Genomic DNA, 18,533 nt, shown 5'->3' with positions numbered 1-18,533 from the left:
TGTGTCTGTTACCCGAAGTCTATAAAAACATAAGAACAGCAATCCTGAGTCTTCTTTATTTCCACATGGCCTTATAATTGCTGTAGGTTTCACTTGTGCATTTGTTATAAATTCTGTTCAAGATAATGTGATTATTTATGACTGTGATTTCTTGAAATCACCCCCTTGTCTCGTCCTCCTTTCTTTCAGATATTCAATTTTACATATGTTAGATCACTTATTTTTTTCTAAGTGTAATTTAAAACGACGTCTCTGTTAATTAGATACAGTCCTCTTCAGTATAATTTCTATTATTTTGATTTCTAGCTCATTTACCCTTTATTCGGTGTAATGTAAGTAGTCTTCAGTTCTTGAGATGAAAATTTTAATGAATGAATTAAATTCGTTCGCTGATAGTTCGGTACATGTGTATGGTACATTCTGCTTGCTCCTCTCCTTAACCGTTCCTACCCCACCTCTGTCACTCCTTCCTACAGTTTTTTTTTTCCATTTGGTGACTTTTTCCTTTCAAATATAAGTTTTAATTGCAGAATTTATATTTGGCTATTTCAAAAATAGTTTCTCCTTTTTGTTTTGATTTTCCATCTGTTCAAGCAATAGCTATCCTTTTCTTTAAATTTGTGTATTTCATTAGTTTTTCAAAGGTTTCTTTTTAATTTATTTTTTGACTCAATAGTAGCTAGATGAAGCCTATAGACCACTGAGATAGTTGCGCCACTCCCTGCTCCCTCTTCTCCTGTCAGCCCCTACCAGCTGGCCTTCCTTGAAACTCACTAATGCCTCCCCACTCTCCAGTTTATAGCTTCTTCTACTGTGATTGTGTTTAGTGTGTGTGTGTGTGTGTGTGTATACTAAATATGTATAGAAATACAATCTGCTAAGTGACCGAGTCCATTTTGTTATCTGGATGTCTATGGTTTCAAGGCTGACTGTTATGTGCTTTGGTGTGCATTCATGTTGCTGTGTCAGAGCCCCTGGGGCTGGAGTTATATGTGCTGTGAACTGCCTGATTTTGGTGCTAAGGACTGAAGCCCAGTCCTCTGCAGGAGCAGCAAGCACTCTTCACTGCTGAACCATCTCCCCAGCTCCCAAGTACACAGCTGTTTTTCCATCTTTTTTCTCTGTGGCATTTCCCCTCCCTGCTTCTGTTTCTCTTGACTGTGGGCCACTTATTTGTCTATGATTATTTTATTATATGCTACAAATTAAAGACAATATATTGAAAGAGTCTTGACTGTTATCTCTTTAAAAAGTAATTTTAAATTTTGTTTGGGTGGGTAGCTAAGGGACTGGTAGATCTCCCTGATTGATTCTGTTGGGCTTCTAATTGGAAGGTATGGCTTTCTTCCTGAGGGTTCTGGCCTCCCAGATGGATGTACTAGATACCAAGGGAAGATTCTTCCAACTCAACCAGTGTATCCAAACTCTCTCCAGCCTTTCTTATCCCAGTCACCCAGACCTGTGTGCTCAGCAGCATGGGCACACCCTGCCTCACCTTTGGACAAGGACTTGACAGAAACCTCTGCACTGTAATCGAAGGCCCTGGTGTTTACAAAGGTTTTCAGATGCCAGCACCTGGTCTCAAATCCAGTCAGCTCAACAGAATGAATGCTCATGTGTGAGATGGCCGCTTTCTGTCATGTTATTCAAGAACAGTGGTTCTCAACCTTCCTAATGCTGTAACTTTTTAATACAGTTCCTCATTTGTGGTGACCTCCCCCAACCATAAAATTATTTTCATTGATAGCCCATAGCTGCAGTTTTACTACTGTTATGCATCATAATGAAAATATCTGACTGAGGATATCTGATATGTGACTCCTGCAAAAGGGTGGTTGGACCCCAAGGGGTTCGTGACCCACAGGTTGAGAACCCCCGTTCTAGAATGTATCTTCAAAAACCCAAGGGTTTATTCCTGTCACCTTTCCTGGACTCAGCCCTGTGGTTCTCATTGTCTGATGTGTGCATCTGGTGGTCTCCATACCTTGTCAACTTTTGTGTTGTGCACAGTAGGGGAATTAGTCTACTGCTAGGTATCCCCTATTTACAGAATCAGTTGTTACTACAATTCTATAAATGAAAACTAAATTTTCTCTTTGGTACCATTTTTTTTTTCAGCACAGTTGTCAGTGTGCTCATATTTTCGGTGAGGCAGCCGCACTTGCTTGTATTTCAATGCTTCTCAAATCTTGGCAAGCCGAAGGACTGTCTTCTGCAGATCGCAGATGGCCTTGGTATCCAGGAGGCCTCATTATTCATTTCCACCCGGCACACCAGTCAGCGTCTGACTAACTTCAGCACAGAGCCCCACCTTTCAGGATAATGCCAGCTCTGCTGGCTATATGAGCTTGTTTGTTCAGGAGAGGTTTCTCCTCCAGCAAGACAGCCGTAGTGAGCACAGGAAAGTTCATGGAGTTCAGAATACTGTTTCTTTCGGGTCAAATAATTATTTTCTTGGACTGGATCATCATCTTCTTTATAAAGATTACCCAAACTCAAGAGCTAGGAAGGCTCTGTTTCATACATTGCCAGGCCATTCTCTAGTACTAACTTAGGTATACTACATGTAATTTAAAACTGATATAAAAGAACAGGAGAGCTATGTAGGCTTAAAGGTAGCATTGCAAGGCAGCTTTAACTTCGTTTCTCACAGTGTAGACTAATTTGGCAGCGGTTTAGAAATAGCTTACATTTAATGTCTAAATGCTCTCCTATACAAGGAGCAATTTTCCTCCAGTCTTGGCAACTCACAGCTGTAATCTAGTGCTTAGGAAGGCAGGGCAGAAAGCTTGTTGCATTTGAGGGAGGAAGAAGGGAGGAGGAGGGGAGAGAGGAGGGAGCAGAAGGATGAGGAAAATAACTCTGGCCCCTGAAAGGAATCCATGGTTTATCTGATTGCTCATTTCTTGCGTTAACTTCTACTGTGGCTTTCTTTTCTATGATGAATAACTTTGTTGTGCTCTTGAAGACAAGTTAACCTTCCATGTTCTGCACTTAATTTTGGATCTGTCCTGTTTGAAATATACAAACACTAAACTTTGTCTACATGGATCCAAGATAGTGATTATACAGAAACATGAATAGATACAACCAATTATTGCTCTTCCCCAAGACATTTCCCAGTTCCCTTGAATAATGAAAGTCAGCATTGCCCAGGGAAACATTAAGTAGACCTCATAAAATAATGCTGTTCCCTAAGGAATCACCACCTGAATTATAGTCTTCATAAGTTTAGCACTTACTTGCTTAGCAAACAATTCTCTCAATGGGTAATAAATTCCTGGGAGATAGTAATAGAGGAAAGGACAGAGGTAGCAGTTTTCTTTGGATAATATAGTGTTTCCTCAATGTGATTAATAAGGCCCTCAAACATATGCTAGAGTTATTTCTTTTTTTGCCAAAGTATGCAAAGCAGCCATTATTTATACCCACACTGTCATTTTCTCAGGCTCTTCTGCTTGCTTATGTTTTAGGCATTGAACCCAGGAAGTGGAGGGCTCAGGCTGGGTCTTTCCCAAGCACAGTTGTACCTTTGATGCTAAGAATCACTTTTCAAATGGATAAGGAACTATTCATTTAAGAAAATTAAGTTTACTCACTAAACAAGTAAATGAAGGGGAAATTAGGTCGTCTGACTTTAGAGAAACACTTGGCTATGGGATTTTATGATGCCACAAACCAAATAGTTTGTGGGAAAGATACTGATGGTTTAAATAGGGCATATAGATAACCCCAACAGGTTTACAAATGGTCCCAATTCCATTACCACACGACAGCATTAGAAAATAACTCAAAGGATAAAGTAAGTGTGTGTAAGTAAATACCAATAATGAGTGAGAAAAACAGGGACAACTCTTCCTTCCAAAAGGATTTTAACTAATTCATGTTGTGAAGAAGAGGGGAATCTAAAAGTCTTCACTAGGACCCCATAGCGTTAATTGCTTAGATCCAGCGATGGGTCCAAGACCAATGGAAAAGCGAGATGGATGAATGCTATTTAAACAGGACAAATGGGAAGCATTTTTTATTACTTGCAAGTACAATTTGTACAACTTTCTTGCTTTTGATGCTTCCAGCTCCCTTCTCCGTGAGAAAGAACTAAGAACCCAGAGGCCAAGAATAGACTAAGTGAATTTCACATTGAATCACCGAATTTACCATTATAAATTCTGAAAGTTAGAGAAAAACTATTTTGCTCTGGTAAAGTGGGGCAATTCATGTGCTAAGCAGCATATCACAAATTCTAATTTAGATGTTAGATTAAGGCAGATTACAAAACACTTATCTCTTATGCAATGGACATCAAGTCGAAATCTAAATGCTTTATTTTCTAATCAATGTCATAGCTTTTCCATCCCCTTCTAAGAGTTACGTATCCTAGAATAAGAAGAGAGTGATTTGATCAGTAAACATTTATTAAGCAAGTAAAGCCATTCCCCAAGCATAAACAGGTGAAAGCTGCCGCATCAGCTCACAGAAAGCCCATAATCCAATCCGATGGGAAATGCTGACAATGTCCTAGTGTTAGAAGCAGAGAGAACAAAGAACCCTGCAGGTGGAAGGCAGCTGATTCAAAGACAAATGAATGCATGCCGGGCAAGTGACAGCTCAGCGTGGAATGGCTTCGGCCTGGCTAAAGTTACTAACCAGATCTCCTCAGGTCAGTATCAACTACAAACAGGTTCACTGGATGGAAGCAAAATCATTTCCGAAGCCAAAGGAATCCTATGAGGTCAAGTATGGGTCAAAGGAAGGGCAGTTCAAGGGCAGTGGGGGATATTAAGTCACCCTTGTGGCGATGTAATTTAAGTACTGTTATAAGCTGAATAATGGGTGCACCTAGCCATCACTGACTCAATCGCCCCATTACCTGTTTTCTTTGAGACAGTCAGCGAATTGTATCTTTAAGGCTGAAGTCTTAGACTGTGGGGATGTGTTCTCCCTGTGCTGTCTTCAAAAGGTATCTCAGGAATACGTTTTAATGATGAGATCAAGAAACAGCATGGAAAACAGTCTACATCTAAGTGCGGCTGGTGGCAAATTGCCGCTAATAATCTAGCTGCCTTTCTTGAGCGTTGAGCTGTCAGATGTGTGTTTTGGACTCGCCATGGGGCTTGTGTAGGTTGTAGTACATTAAATTAAATCCATCAAACATTTATTGAGGGCCTACTGTGCACCAGGCACACAGTCTGTGGGACACCAATTGCATGAGGAAAACTGGCTCAGGAAGAAAGAGCCTGGGTCTCATTCAAACTTTTGGTTATTGCAAAGTCGAGGGATTTTTTTTCCTTTTAACAATTCATACACACAGTGCAACAAAGTATAGATTTCTGACTATTTCATGTGGCTGTTGAAATAAACGATTATCTTAACAGTTGGCTTCTGAATTTCTCTCAGGGAGGAAATTGTCTGTTTCAGGTAGCGCCTTGATAAGCAAGATGCTCAGGTTGATGGTTTAGTGGGGGTGGAGGTGGAAAACAGTAAGTGCACCCAAAGATTATCAGCAAAAATGAAGAGAACGTTAATAGAACTTGGAAGCCAGAAAAAGAGCATCTTTTTAATCAGTAAGTATTTGTGAGTAAATTCCCTTTCTAGTCTCCCACAAACCTCAATAAACTCTGCTGTAATTACAAAGGCTATGCATATAAACAAGAGGGGAAGGGAGGGAGGAAGGGAGGGAGAGGGTGGGGACAGAGGGAGGGAAAGAGGAGAAACTGAGAGGGAAGGAGAGGAGAGGGAGGAAGAAAAGGAGGGAGGAAGAAAAGGGGAGACTATGAAGCATGAAAGGGGTTGTATTTTATGCCATATGGACACGTAGGATGATTAGGCAAGCCCATCTCTAAACAGAGTGAACTTTGAAAAACTGAATTGGAGGTGGTCAAAAGAATTCAGGAGTCCTTAATCTTGAACCTGGAATTTAGAGCTACTTTGGGGAAACCACTGGGTCTTCTCTAGATCTGTAGGTTATGATCGGTTTTTTCCTCCAGAGCCTTTGATACTTCCCTCGGCACTCAGTTATTTTATCTGTGCCTTTATTGTTTATTTAAATTCCTTACTCTCGTTTATTTCTTGTATTTGTTTATTTCCTGGTTCTTCCCATCCTCCCTCACCCCTGGCCCATAAGTACCCCAAGATTAGGCTCTTGGCTGTCTTGTTAGCTGCACCTCGGTGGCTGCAATGGGATGTCTCTAGCCCACTAGGTGTGAATTAGGCATTTGTTGGATGGAGCGGTAACGACTTTGATAGCATGCAGCTCCTGATAACAGTCAAATACCACTCAATGATGGTCTTCGAACATTTGTGCTACTGGCTAATAATACAATCTTATATTGGGTTAGGCTATGGTTCAGGTGTTCAAGTCAGTGATTGTTTTATACCGAAGTAGTTTTTAAAACCCTTTTGAAAATTTAAAAAGCAAGGTGCTGATACCTTTATTTAATTAGAACATTATCTTTTCTGCTGTTTTCTACCCCTTAACTCTTGATTATCTCCTACTTAGAAATAATCTGTTGCATCAGAATAACAGGAAGGTTGGGAGCTGTGATCTCTTCAGGTGGCTAAAGCCATACTGTAGGGAACCAGTGGATGCAATAGATGAGTGCGAAAATGGATGTGGGTTCTCGTGTCAGGAGTGCATTTCCCATAATTCTTTTGTTTTTCTTTCTTTCAATACTCATTTGTAGATAGTGCCAAGGACCATAAAAGAGGACCAGATCCACACACAAATGGGATAATTCACTATTTTGCCATTTAACTTGGGAGCAAAAGCTCATACTTGGGAATTCTCGTGAACATTTCCCTCCCAGTTTTCAACATTATTGGACACCCATGCTTCCGTATGAAGTTTGATAGCCAGTCTTGGACTTTGGGCTACTGTTCATTACACCTCCATTTTAGCAGCCTCTGTTCAGCTTTACTTCGCAGCTCTGCTTTCAGATCTCCTTCGCCAGATTAAGCACAGGATGCTATGTTATTTTGAATTTTAGTTATAAGATGAATAATTCTTAGGATAAGTATTCCCTTTGCAACATTTGAGGGCTAAGTTGATTTAATAGGTATCTAAAATTCAAATTTAACTGACATCTGGTCCTTTGTTTTTTTTTTCTTTTTTTGTAAATCTGGCACCCCCTGCTTACGGAGAAAAGTCATTTGGAAATGAGATGCTGAAACCTTGCTCGGATGTCTGTGGGGTGTGCAGCAGTACAAACCTGTCGCACACAGGAAGAAGCCCCGAGAACGCTGCACTGTGTCGCCCTGGCAAGACTAGGGCTACCTTCTCAACAGTTTTCTTTTCAAGTCACGTTTCACAGTCATTTCCAGATCGGGCCAATAAATTTTAGATCTTTTAAGGCCGTGTACTGTAATTAGTTGGATAATAATCTATAATTACCCAGGGAAAGTGAGCCCACGTGTAAATTATCAGTTATAAACTATGCTCTTTCCACGGAGGAACTTTGGCCTTTTCTAATCAGCCCACGTCATCCAGAGTCCTCGGGTGAATATTTGACCTTCCCTGCTGGCCCATCAGCTTCCTCTCACCTCTCTCAGTTTCTTCAGAGTCCTGGCAGGTGACGATGGGTCCTCCATGTCAGTTGATGGCAGAGAGCCCAGACCGAGTATATGGAAATTCTTGAGGGTCCATGAGGCAGAAGACCAGGACGGGACTTCTCCAGTAGTTACAGAGGCAGACATGTAGACATGTAGGCCGGGCATTAGGAACTGGCCAGATGGAAAACCGAGGGGTGCTGTGTTTGAAGGGTCCTGTGGCACACATCACCTCCTACATATACCTCTGAGGGATTTGCTTTTGACACATAGAACCTCCATTCTGATGCAGTGAGTGCTGGACTTTGTCAGAAGAAGTTGACCGGTAGAGCTCATCTTATTTTTGTTGTGTTCTTCCTGAATAAGCTTCTCATTTCTATCACAACCCCTGCCTGTTTTTCTAACAGCTTATCAATTTTGATTATTTAAGCTGTGTTTCTAGCGGAGGTTTGACAATGAATCTTTTTAGCTTTTCTCGGAGAAGCAGGTTTCCATTAGTGAAATTTCATACCATGGAAGCCGCTAAGGACGTGTTCCCAGAAGCTGGAACTCTCTGGTGGCCCTTGATTCACGCCACGTGAATAACTGACATGAGAGAAGGCATGTTTTGATGTCGATACCGAATATCTTAGAGAAGCTTAGGTGAAGGGTTCAGTAGTGAAACATCCTGGCACTTGCTCCTGGGCACAGGGTCCTATGACTGGGTGGCTGTGCACCCAGGCACTTGAGACTCCTCTCTGAGTCAAACAGACATTTGTACATTTGTTATTGAAGGTCCTGATCAGTGAGAGGAGACATGGTGGCAAAGTGCCTGTGCCTCTGAGTGCCAGGGACCATCATCTTTTTACAAAGCCCACCGCATCCCTGTAGACACAGCCCCATGTTTGTTTTGCATTTTCAGACTGAGGCCAATTGAGGTAATGATTTCTCCAAGTTAGCAAACAGTGGAACCAGAACGAAAGCACAGTCCTCTGGAGGGGGCAGCCAGCATTCTTCGCCCCCAGCCTGTCTGAAACTCCTCACAGGAATGTTGAAATGTGGCGCTTTCTCACTGGTTCATGTCAACAAATAATTACCGACTCTTTGCTCCAGCTAGCGCAGTGACTCGAATGTAAGAGAAGTAATTAAATGCAGTTCTTTTCTGTGAAAAGCTGTTTATGAAGTAATTGGCAGGAAATGTCTGAAACCCTGCACAGTAAAGTGAGACCAGCAAGTGGCCAGTAAGTGATATGTGCGGGCAGTGCAGAGAAGAGCGGTCGCCTCCAGCGGACATGGGCAGCGTGGGCAGCTACAATATACAGAATATGGGCTGGACCTGAGTTTCACTTAGAGTGCCAAGGTGACACTGTGATTGTGAGCCTACTTTTTATTTTTTAATGTAATTTAATTTTATTTTTGTATTGGAGAAAAGGTGTCTGATCCAAAATGGCCTTGGCAGTTTGGAGAAAAGGTTAGAGGCTGGTAACGCAGAATCCAAGAAGCGGTGTCTTTTCTATTACTCATGGTAGAGAGAGAAAGGGTGTGAGCCGTTTATTCTCTCAACCTCTTAAATTTTTGCTATTGTTGAACACCTACTATGTGCAGAGGTGCACAGTGAGGACCAGAAGCAGCTGTGTTGTGTGGAGATGTATCTCCCTCACATATCCGAGGTTCTGTGCGTGTCTGAGTCCACTCTTGAGACTTTAGATAACAGGGAACTTGAACTTCCAGGGGAGCGAAAGAGGTGGGTAGGATATGGTTAGTGCTTCTGGCAGGAGAAGGACCTGAGGGAGAGCTGGGAGTTCAGCACTACGTGATCCATCTTGCTGTGCTATCGCCATTGTCATTGTCACTCAAAAGCCAGCCTAGTCCTGCCTTGCCTAATGGAGTTACCCTCAGCCAGCAAGTAAACACTTCCGGCCATCTTCAGAGTCTAGTAATTTTATTCTTCCCTGGAATAAGAGCACACAAAAGAAGCAAAAAGGAACAAGAGCAAGGGGTCCAGGGTCCATTTCTTCTTGTCTTTTGTCTTCTGCCAGCCCCTCTCTGCTTTATCCCTTACCCCCATCCATGCCTTCTCTAAGAACTGATTGAAAATCTAGAGACCACGGCATGGCTGCTCGCAGGACTCTGCTCAGTCAGACGTCCCACACTCCACTGTGCTGTTATTTCAAACTGTCATTTTTCTGTCCTGAGCCTGAGCAGCACAATGCCCTCAATCTAAGAGCCTTCCTGACTTGCAGCCAGAGAGCCAGCCTATTGTAATGATGGCTGCCATATTTACGCAGAGGGGTTGAAACTGGAACCCATTGTCTCTGCAGAAGGGGAAATCACAGAACAATAGCTGCGGGAAGAAATTGTTCACAGTCTGGTAAGAAACAGTCCTGCTGACTTGTGTGCCGCCCAAGATGATTTAGCTCTGAAGTACAAAGAATAATAGCAGTCTTTCTGAGGACCCTCATACGGGAAAGCCACATCCACAGCAGCTGAGCTGACTCCAGGAATTCAGAAAATGCCAGGGGGAGCAGTTTTTCACCTCGGAAAAGTTGTTACGTAAGCCTTGGAATGTGCTGTTTTGCTTTTCTGCTTCCACAGGCCTGGACCCCACATACTCTCACCTGTGCCGTGCCGGGCTCGGGAGGGATTCTGTCAGACACTCAGCCCGCTCGACTCCCGCTTCTGTGGCTAATTCATTGGAGGGCTTAGGGATGTGTCTTCGAGCTAATTCATAATAAAGGGTGGAAGTTAGTCACCAGGCAGGAAAAGAAATTTCTCTAGAAGTAGTTTCTTTTCTTGGGATAAATAGGACTTTTTGTCACAGTTGATATTGAAGGATTTTTTAACAATAAGGTATTTAACTCTTGAAAAAGTTTCTGTGTGTGTGTGTGTGTGTTTCCCCCAGAGAGTTTATGTGCTTTGCATAATGAATTAAGGAAGAAAAAATCCTAGTAGCCCTTTGGTTGTTAGTGACCTTTATTGACCTTGGACAAGCCTCTGGTTGATAGGATGGGGATGAGTTTTCTCTCTTCTGCACACTATTGGAGTAACCCTTGACTGAGCCTAAGTCTAGATTGAGGGCTTCAAGGGGCCAATCCTACATTTAACCACAATTATTTCCATGATGTGGTGTTCACATGGACCTTATACTCCCTTAGCGGAGAGAAGAGAAAGGAGTAAAGTATAAGGTGACACAAGAAATGATTAAGATGGTGAAAGAGAAATTATTCAGCGCTGGTTTTTAACCCCTTGTAACAGGAAGTTAGGTGTCTGTGAGTTTGTGCCGTCCCTTAAAGAGAAGATTCAGGTGAGAGAGGAAGCTCCCTAGTAGCCAATCACATTCAAGGATAAAGGTCTTTTGAAAAGGGTCTGAAAGAGGACTCCATCCTCCTGTTCAACTGGATGCCTCTTTGATTCTCAGTCAGATACATCAACTGCTTTGACTGGACCAACAGGGCTACTCCCCATCTGTCTAAATGGAGCCTCCTCTTCTCTGCCCTGATTCCTGTAAGGGCTTCTTACCTGGAGTCCACATCCGCGGTGTGTTCTCAGCAGCTAAGTCAGAGCCCTTCTATCGACACGGAAGGGATCCACTCATCCCACTTTCCCGCTTAAAGCCCTTGACACTGAATTCCACTTCCGGTGGGAGTTCCCGTTTTCCATGGTCTTTGGACACCGCTGCCACATCTGGTTCCCACCACTCCACTGCAGTCCTGCAGTCCTCTCTTTCTCCATAGGACCTCAGCAATGTCAGTGCTTTGCTGTTCCTTGAACTTTCTAGATTCCTGTTTGGTGTGTGTGTGTGTGTGTGTGTGTGTGTGTGTGTGTGTGTGTGCATGCTTACCTGTGTGTGCACAAGCGGAGGCCAGAGATCAACATCCCTAATTCACCTTCCACCTAATTTTACTTTTGGCCCAGGGTCTCTCACCGAATGGAAAGCTTGCTGTTTTGGATAGACTAGCTGCCCAGGCAGGTCCCCACCCCTACCTCTTTCATGCTCCTATTTCCTCAAGCCCAGTTCTTGAGAACCGACACCTGCCCCTGGGCGGGCCTTTCGTGTGGCTATCACAGATCTGAACTCAGGCTCCCTTGCTTGGCCAGCAGCACTTTCCCCCACTAAGCTATTTCCTGGCTGCTGCTCCTGTCTCTGCATGGACCCCTCCTTCTGCTGCAAGGCCCTTTTCTCACACACGGTTGCTGGCAGGCCTGGTTTCTTCATCTTTAATTCTTTGTTCGAGTGAAACCTGCTCACGAGGTCTTTTCTAACTCCTCTCTTCAGGCTCGTTCCTACGTTCTCCTCCACAGACTTGCTAATGCTTTTATTTATTCTGCTTTTTCCTTCTAGTTCCAAAACATCAGTTCTCTTCTGGCATTTTGTACAGTTTGCTTATGTATTAAGCTCATGTCTTTCCCCGGTAGATTACAACCTCTAAAGTAAAGAGCCTTGTTTTTTACTGTTATTTAAAATATCCAAATTCATGCCTAGCACACAGTTAGGTGGTCTGTCCATAGCACCGAGTGAGGGGATGTGGGCAGGAGTTGGCCTTAGTGGTCTTTAACAATCTATGCTTCTGTGGTTAAAAATAAAAACAGAACCCTTTTCTGTCCAGAAATGGGATTCAGATAACTAATTGTATCTATTCTAATTCAATAAAAGATCTCCAAATAGGAGTTCAACCACCATCATGTGTCTGGGGAAGGCTGTCGATACCTCTAATAATAATCAGGAATAGAAAGACAGGTCATGAGGCTGGCTTCCTTGTCCTTAGGCAAAGAACTAACACCTTTGTTTGTTTGGGCCTGGGACTGTGCAGTGTCCAGGCAGTGTAGCTGGCACAGAGGTTCTGCTCAGCCCTGGCTAATATTTCTGGCTAATAATGATAAGCGGGCATCAGGGTGTCTTAGGCCAGCTTGGGCTCTGAAATATGGTGATCCAAAGCACTCAGAACCTTCTGAAGTCCTGCTGATACGGACATCAGTGAGTCCTTCATCTCTCAGTCCACTGGCTTGAATAAGAACAGACTTTTTGAAGGAAGGAAGGGCAATTTGTTTTTCTTTGTTTTTAACACACCAGATCTTGAAATGTTTACCAACTCTGGGATTGAGAAGGCTCTATTTGCATCCCAATTTTGGAGTCCCTACTCACTGCTCTCATTTTTACCTCCGTGCCATCTGCAGCCTGTTCTGAATTCTCTGTGTACCTAATGGAGAACATTTTCATAAAACTGAAATAGAAGTAAGCAAGAGGAAGCAGAACATTTGGGTTAGTTATTCTTTGTGTTAATATTAGGAAAGCCAAAGACATTAGGCTTCATGAGAACTGAGGTTTGTGAAGCCATCGATCGCACAGTACACATGCAGACATGCATCCCGATGGGACTCAATCAAGCAGAGGCAGGACTCATCTGCCAGAAATCAAACCATAACACAGGCAAGGAAAGCATTGTGGGCCCAGTGAACGGCAGAGCCCACAACGTTGATTACCATTGCTTCCAGGATTTTAGCCAGAGGGGAGAGGGAACTCTCAGAGGTGCTTAGGAGCACCCTCCACATTCCTGGACAGTTTTCTTTTCTCAATATCCCCTTGACTCATGGATTGGGTCCTGGGAAATAGATTCCTTTTCGCCCTCAGTTCCTTGATGGTAATGGTCATTTCGTCTGAGCCTTTGGCAAGGGATGCACGGTGACCTAGTTTGTTGTAACAGCACGCCCATGACTGTGTTGTGTGTTGTTAAACTGCACTAGGGTATGGTAATGGCTTTATTAGAGCACAAGGGATATTTTCAGGAATCTCTGTTGTGTGATTTGAGAATATTACCATGCTGTGTATGGACTTGCCTCAAGTACAGCAGTTTAGCAGGAACAATCACAACAAAAAAAAACCTTTCACTAAAATATGATAATCAGAACAGTGCTTTTTGGATCTTTTAAAAAGAATCAAAACAAAATAAAAACCAGACTTCTGATCTTGTTTTCCTTTACCTATTAATTTATACCAGTAAGGATTACTTGAGAATGACATCAAAAAATGTGAAAATGCGAATTGTTACTGAATGCTGCCTCTTGGTAGATGTGGGCCGGATCAGCCCACTTAATCTCATTTGGTAAGATTGAAAAAGCCCTGCTTCTCCTTATTGCATGTCTTGATGATTTGATGGTGCTTGTGGATAAAAGGCACAGTCTTAGATTATCGTGAGACAATTGCTTGAGCCCCAGTGTAATGGCAAGACAGTAACAATTTAAAATCCAACTGCGGGTAATTAACGAGGCTCTCTCCACTCCTTCTTCTAGTGTATCCTTTCTCTTCTAGACCAGCTTTAGAGACTGATCCGACAGCTGGCTTATTAGCTGGAGGATATATGTTTAGGTTTAAATTGTTTATCGGTGACCGGGTTTCAGTAGCCACCATCTTCACATCTTTTGACAGACAGGTTGTGCCTTAGAGGTCTCAGTCGGTAGTGGCTCTTTCTCCTTCTCCTCTTTTCCTTGCATTCTTCATGGCCTGGAATAAAACATAGCATGGGGAACTTTAAGAGAAATAAACAATACGGGAATTTTCATTGTACTATGCAAATCGCATACAAAGGTATGCCAGCATTTGCAAATGTAATTTGGGGTTCAAATTCTGAAGCCATGAATATTGCAATTTGTGTTGGAGCATGCTCCTCACCCTTTCCAGTGGTCCATTTGGCCTTGAGGCCAGGAAGAATGCTTATAAGCGTTTGGTTATTTGAGAGACACCTATTTCATCTCCTTTTTAAAGTTGAATGGTCTTTGTTTATTCTTTTTGATGGCCTGCCCTTTGGGGTCTTATTCTGTCGAGCTGGAACATCTGTGCAATGAGGAGGATTTGTCAGAAAAAGGCCCACTTTTCAGGGCATGAAGCTTAGATGTGCACAGCCCGTGCCTAGATGCACACCAATGAGTGAAGGAGAGGTTACTCTGGGATTTGGGTAGAAGGGGATTAATGTTTTCAGGACTGAGGGGGTAGAAATGACCACCTTGGGTTAGTGTTCCTGCTACAGATAGAGCGCTGCTGTTTATGCCCATTCTGATGGGGTGGGACAGTACTCTATGGCCAGTTTGAAGATAATTTTCTCAAAACATTTCCTGACTTAGAATAATGCACTGAAGGCCTGCTAAATTCCTCCCTACCTGGGATAGAGTTTCTTGTGTGTTGACTGAACTCAGCTGCCTGAAGTCTCTTTTGCTTTAATTCTGAGGAAAATACATGGGGCTGCTGCTCAGTTGATGTAGGGAGACTGGAGCACGTGTGCTATAGGGATGGGAGCATCCCTCTCGGGGTTTTGATTTTCCTTTCAAGGAACCTATCACGAGTTTCTAAAGAAATCATTCTGGTTCGGAAGAATCCCCGGCAGCAGATAAAAGCCTGAATCATCTCTGGGATTCCCCTTTGAGATTTGCATGCAACCATGAGACCTGAGGTCTGAAGATGGCTGTTTACAAAGGTGGTTGAAAGGGAATTGTTAAAGGAATTTTCTAACAAAATGGAGTCAAACTCAGCACGTTGGGGCCGCTCTTTGAAGTGAAGGCGCATCTTTGATCCCTTTACACTTCACCCGCAGCGGCTCACCATACAGCGTGTCTTATCACTTATTTTGCTCCCGGAGTAGAATAGATCATTCCTCCTCTGCTCCCTTACAGCCTGTATTTTCATCTCTGTGTTTCTCAAGATGACTGAGAAGCCCGGCGGTATTAAACTACCGACAACATGCGCTTTCTGACGAGGAGAAATTGCCAGCGGTAAAAGGGGCCCTTTTCAGTAACACACCAAGGACTTTTCTTCCTTCTCTTTTCTAAAGTGAATGATGGTATCGATTAGGAAGAGGCCTGAGTTCTAGGCAGTGCAAACTCTGATGCCGCCTTGGGTCTCCGTGGAAACACATAACTCCTCCTGAATCTGAAGCTTGTGTTCTGTGTGTAGCAGCTCGGTTGAGAAGTCCAAGTGTCAAGAGGTGGCAGTGGGTGACAAGGGCGCTGGCAGAAGCCTGCTGCGACAAGTCACAGGTTCTGATGTCTGGACAAAGGAATGACTACTTCCTCAGGTGTCTGATGGATGCTCAGGCGTGAGGAAACTCCCAGGTCACAGACGCTTTTTTAGCCACCTGGACCAGGGGTGATAACACTCTGGTGGTACTTCAGGATGTGGACTGGACAAGTGGGTGACGGGACTGCGAGTGGACGTGGCGATGACCCTCGCCCTTGTTTCCATCTCTTCCAAAGTTACTCACCTGAAGTCCTTAATGGGTCTGTGGTGTGGATCTAAAAGAGGGTGTGCCAGTCAGTTCTTCATTGTGAGGAAGACCCCAGAGGTGCAGCCGAGGAGGACAGACCATTTCTATCTCTTGGTTTCACCCTGTGGTTGGTTGGCACCTTTGTTTCTGGGCCACAGTGAGGAAGATCATGATTATAGGGAGGCCTGGAGGAGAAAGCCGCTCAACTTACGGCAGGCAGGAAACAGGGAGAAAGGACTAGAGTCCGTGCCTGCAGTGACTGATCTCCTCCAGCTGGACCCTGCTCCTAAAGTTGCCATCAACTCTGTTCTCAAAGTAGCCCCACCACTTGGAGTTCAAGTCATAAATGCATGAGCCAGAGTTGCCTTTCAGAGTCAAACCACAACAGAGGGTCATTTGCATGAAGTATGAGCATTGCTATTGAGCAGACCTGGGCTGCAGGTCTGTCCCCACATCCTGAGCTCTGAGTGGCGGTGCACTAGTTTTTAACCTGATTGTCCATTCCCTACTACGTAAAGTGATCATAGTTCACTCTAGGATGAAAAGTAGAGGCTAATTAACCAATATTAAGAGAAAAATATATAAAATGCCCAATGCAGTACTTGCCACTCAATAAAGGACACCGAAAACAAAAAAACCAAAACAAACATTAATGAGACAGTTAGACTGGACTTAACAGGTGTGTCTTTCCCCTAGAAAAACGAGAAACTTCTGAGAGGCTGTAAACTGACTGTCCCCACTTTAAAGCTGGTAATAATAACAATAACAGTGATGACGGATTTGAATTATGGTAAGGCTCTGATATCATCAAATAGTGTGATGAGTGACCCCGCATCGTTTTCTTCCTTTCTCTGGGGTTTGAGCATGAAGTCTAATTAGCACTACTTTCTCCAAGACATGAAATAGGAAGTCTTCCTATTAGTGCCATCTGCGTGGAGAAATAGGCGATGTAGTTAGTCTGAAGAAGAGGCCCTTGGGTCAGTGATTTACTCTGCAAAGAGGTGGCAGGGTCTGCTCTCAGGGCTGGGGTGTCTGTCCCACAGAGAGGACTCAGAGAACACAGAATGATTTCCACCACTCAGGCGATATGGGCCACTCTGCAACCAGAGGAAACAGACGAGGTGTCTGACGCCAGGCCTCACTTTTCACCTCCCTGCCAGGAGGCTCTAAGATTTAAGGGAGTCTTTCTGATGATGGTGGGTATGCAGCATCTTCTCTGTAAGCTTGCAGAATGCCCTTAATCATATTTACTCGAGTGTTCCTTTCCCCACATTTAGCTTTTAAAACCTTGCCCAGGTTGGTGGATAAGTTACTTTATTTTTATCTTAGAAATCCATATTGAGAAATTTGCCTGAGTTATCTATTTTATTTTCATTTATTTAAAAAAGAAAAACAAGTATATTGCCAGCAAAATATTTGTGTTTTCAGTGCACAGACTCAATTTTATTTACATGTTAATAGAGTTAGGTCCGGGTGACATGTGATAAGATCTTATTTTGGCGAACACAAGAACCCTGTTAGAATACTCTAGCAAAACAGAACAAATCCAATCCTGTTATTAGGTGCTTCTAATTCATGCTTCCAGAAAATGCCTCCTCCTTCTGTGTCCTTTCAGGAGACAGGACAAAGTGAGCTGAGCCACAGAGTACATGTCCCTTGGGCTCTGGTTCTCTCCTGTTACCTTCAGAAGAAGCTTGGTGGGGAGCTCTTAGGAAGGGAAGGAGCCACAATTAACTGTTGTTACTCCATCATTTCATCAGTTACTCAGTTCTGTTCAGATAGGGCCTTCTAATGGATTCCTGTGCCCCAGGAACATGCTGAGTGCTTTGGAGTTTTTTTGTTTTTTATAACAGAATTTGTTTCTTCCTCTCAAGAATATGAAAATTTATTGTGAGTATTTTGTATTCATGAAAGAAATAAATTAGAAAACCAGAGGGCTTAATTCAATTAAGTTTTAAGGAGGTATTTGGAGAATAAACATATTAGAAATAGTTCCCAACCGCAATATTGTTATACTTTCCTGTCAATCATGAGTCAGCTCTGTCGATTATATTTAACAAGTAATAATAAGAAGGATGCAGTCTGTGACCTCAAGACCATAGTTATCAGAGCTATGCTCTGAGCTATATGCAGCTCTCACGGAGACAACCTGCTAGCCCTATAGAGGATTTGCTCTTATGGTCAGATGCTGCACCTGGCCCTACCAGAGCTAGGATCACTTGGTTCTCTAATCACTTCTGGTCCAGGCTGAGCTTCACGCACCATCCAGCTGACCTAAAACATGCTGAGTTTGGGTAGCATCCAACAGAGATCCAAACACCTCGATAAAGGTGGATAAGATAACCACACCAAAAGACACAGCCAACAGTCTAATTCTAGATGCCTAGACCCCATCACAAAAACACGAATAACAGGGAAAAAGACTAACCAGTACCAATAATCAAAACCTAAAATTTGCTAATTACTTGTTTTCCCGTACGGGGTAGATTCACCCCTAACCCATCACTTGTTTTTATGCTGAAATACTTTCTTGAGGGAAAATTAGAAGACCAATAGTTACTGGGCCTCATGCAATTCAGCATCACCTCACCACTGAGTTACCACCCGAGATCTTAGTTTAGCATGTACACTAGACTCTCCAGTTAAGTGAGTTACACCTTACATTTCTTTAACGCAGATGATTCTCTCTCTCCATACTTGATCCTCGACCACGTGTGTGTGTGTGTGTGTGTGTGTGTGTGTGTGTGTGTGTGTGTG

The sequence above is a fragment of the Microtus ochrogaster genome, chromosome 5, assembly GCF_000317375.1.
Source record: "Microtus ochrogaster isolate Prairie Vole_2 chromosome 5, MicOch1.0, whole genome shotgun sequence".
In the NCBI taxonomy this organism is placed as follows: Eukaryota; Metazoa; Chordata; class Mammalia; order Rodentia; family Cricetidae; genus Microtus; species Microtus ochrogaster.
The sequence above is the reverse complement of the archived record's forward strand: the minus strand, read 5'-3'. Positions refer to the sequence as shown.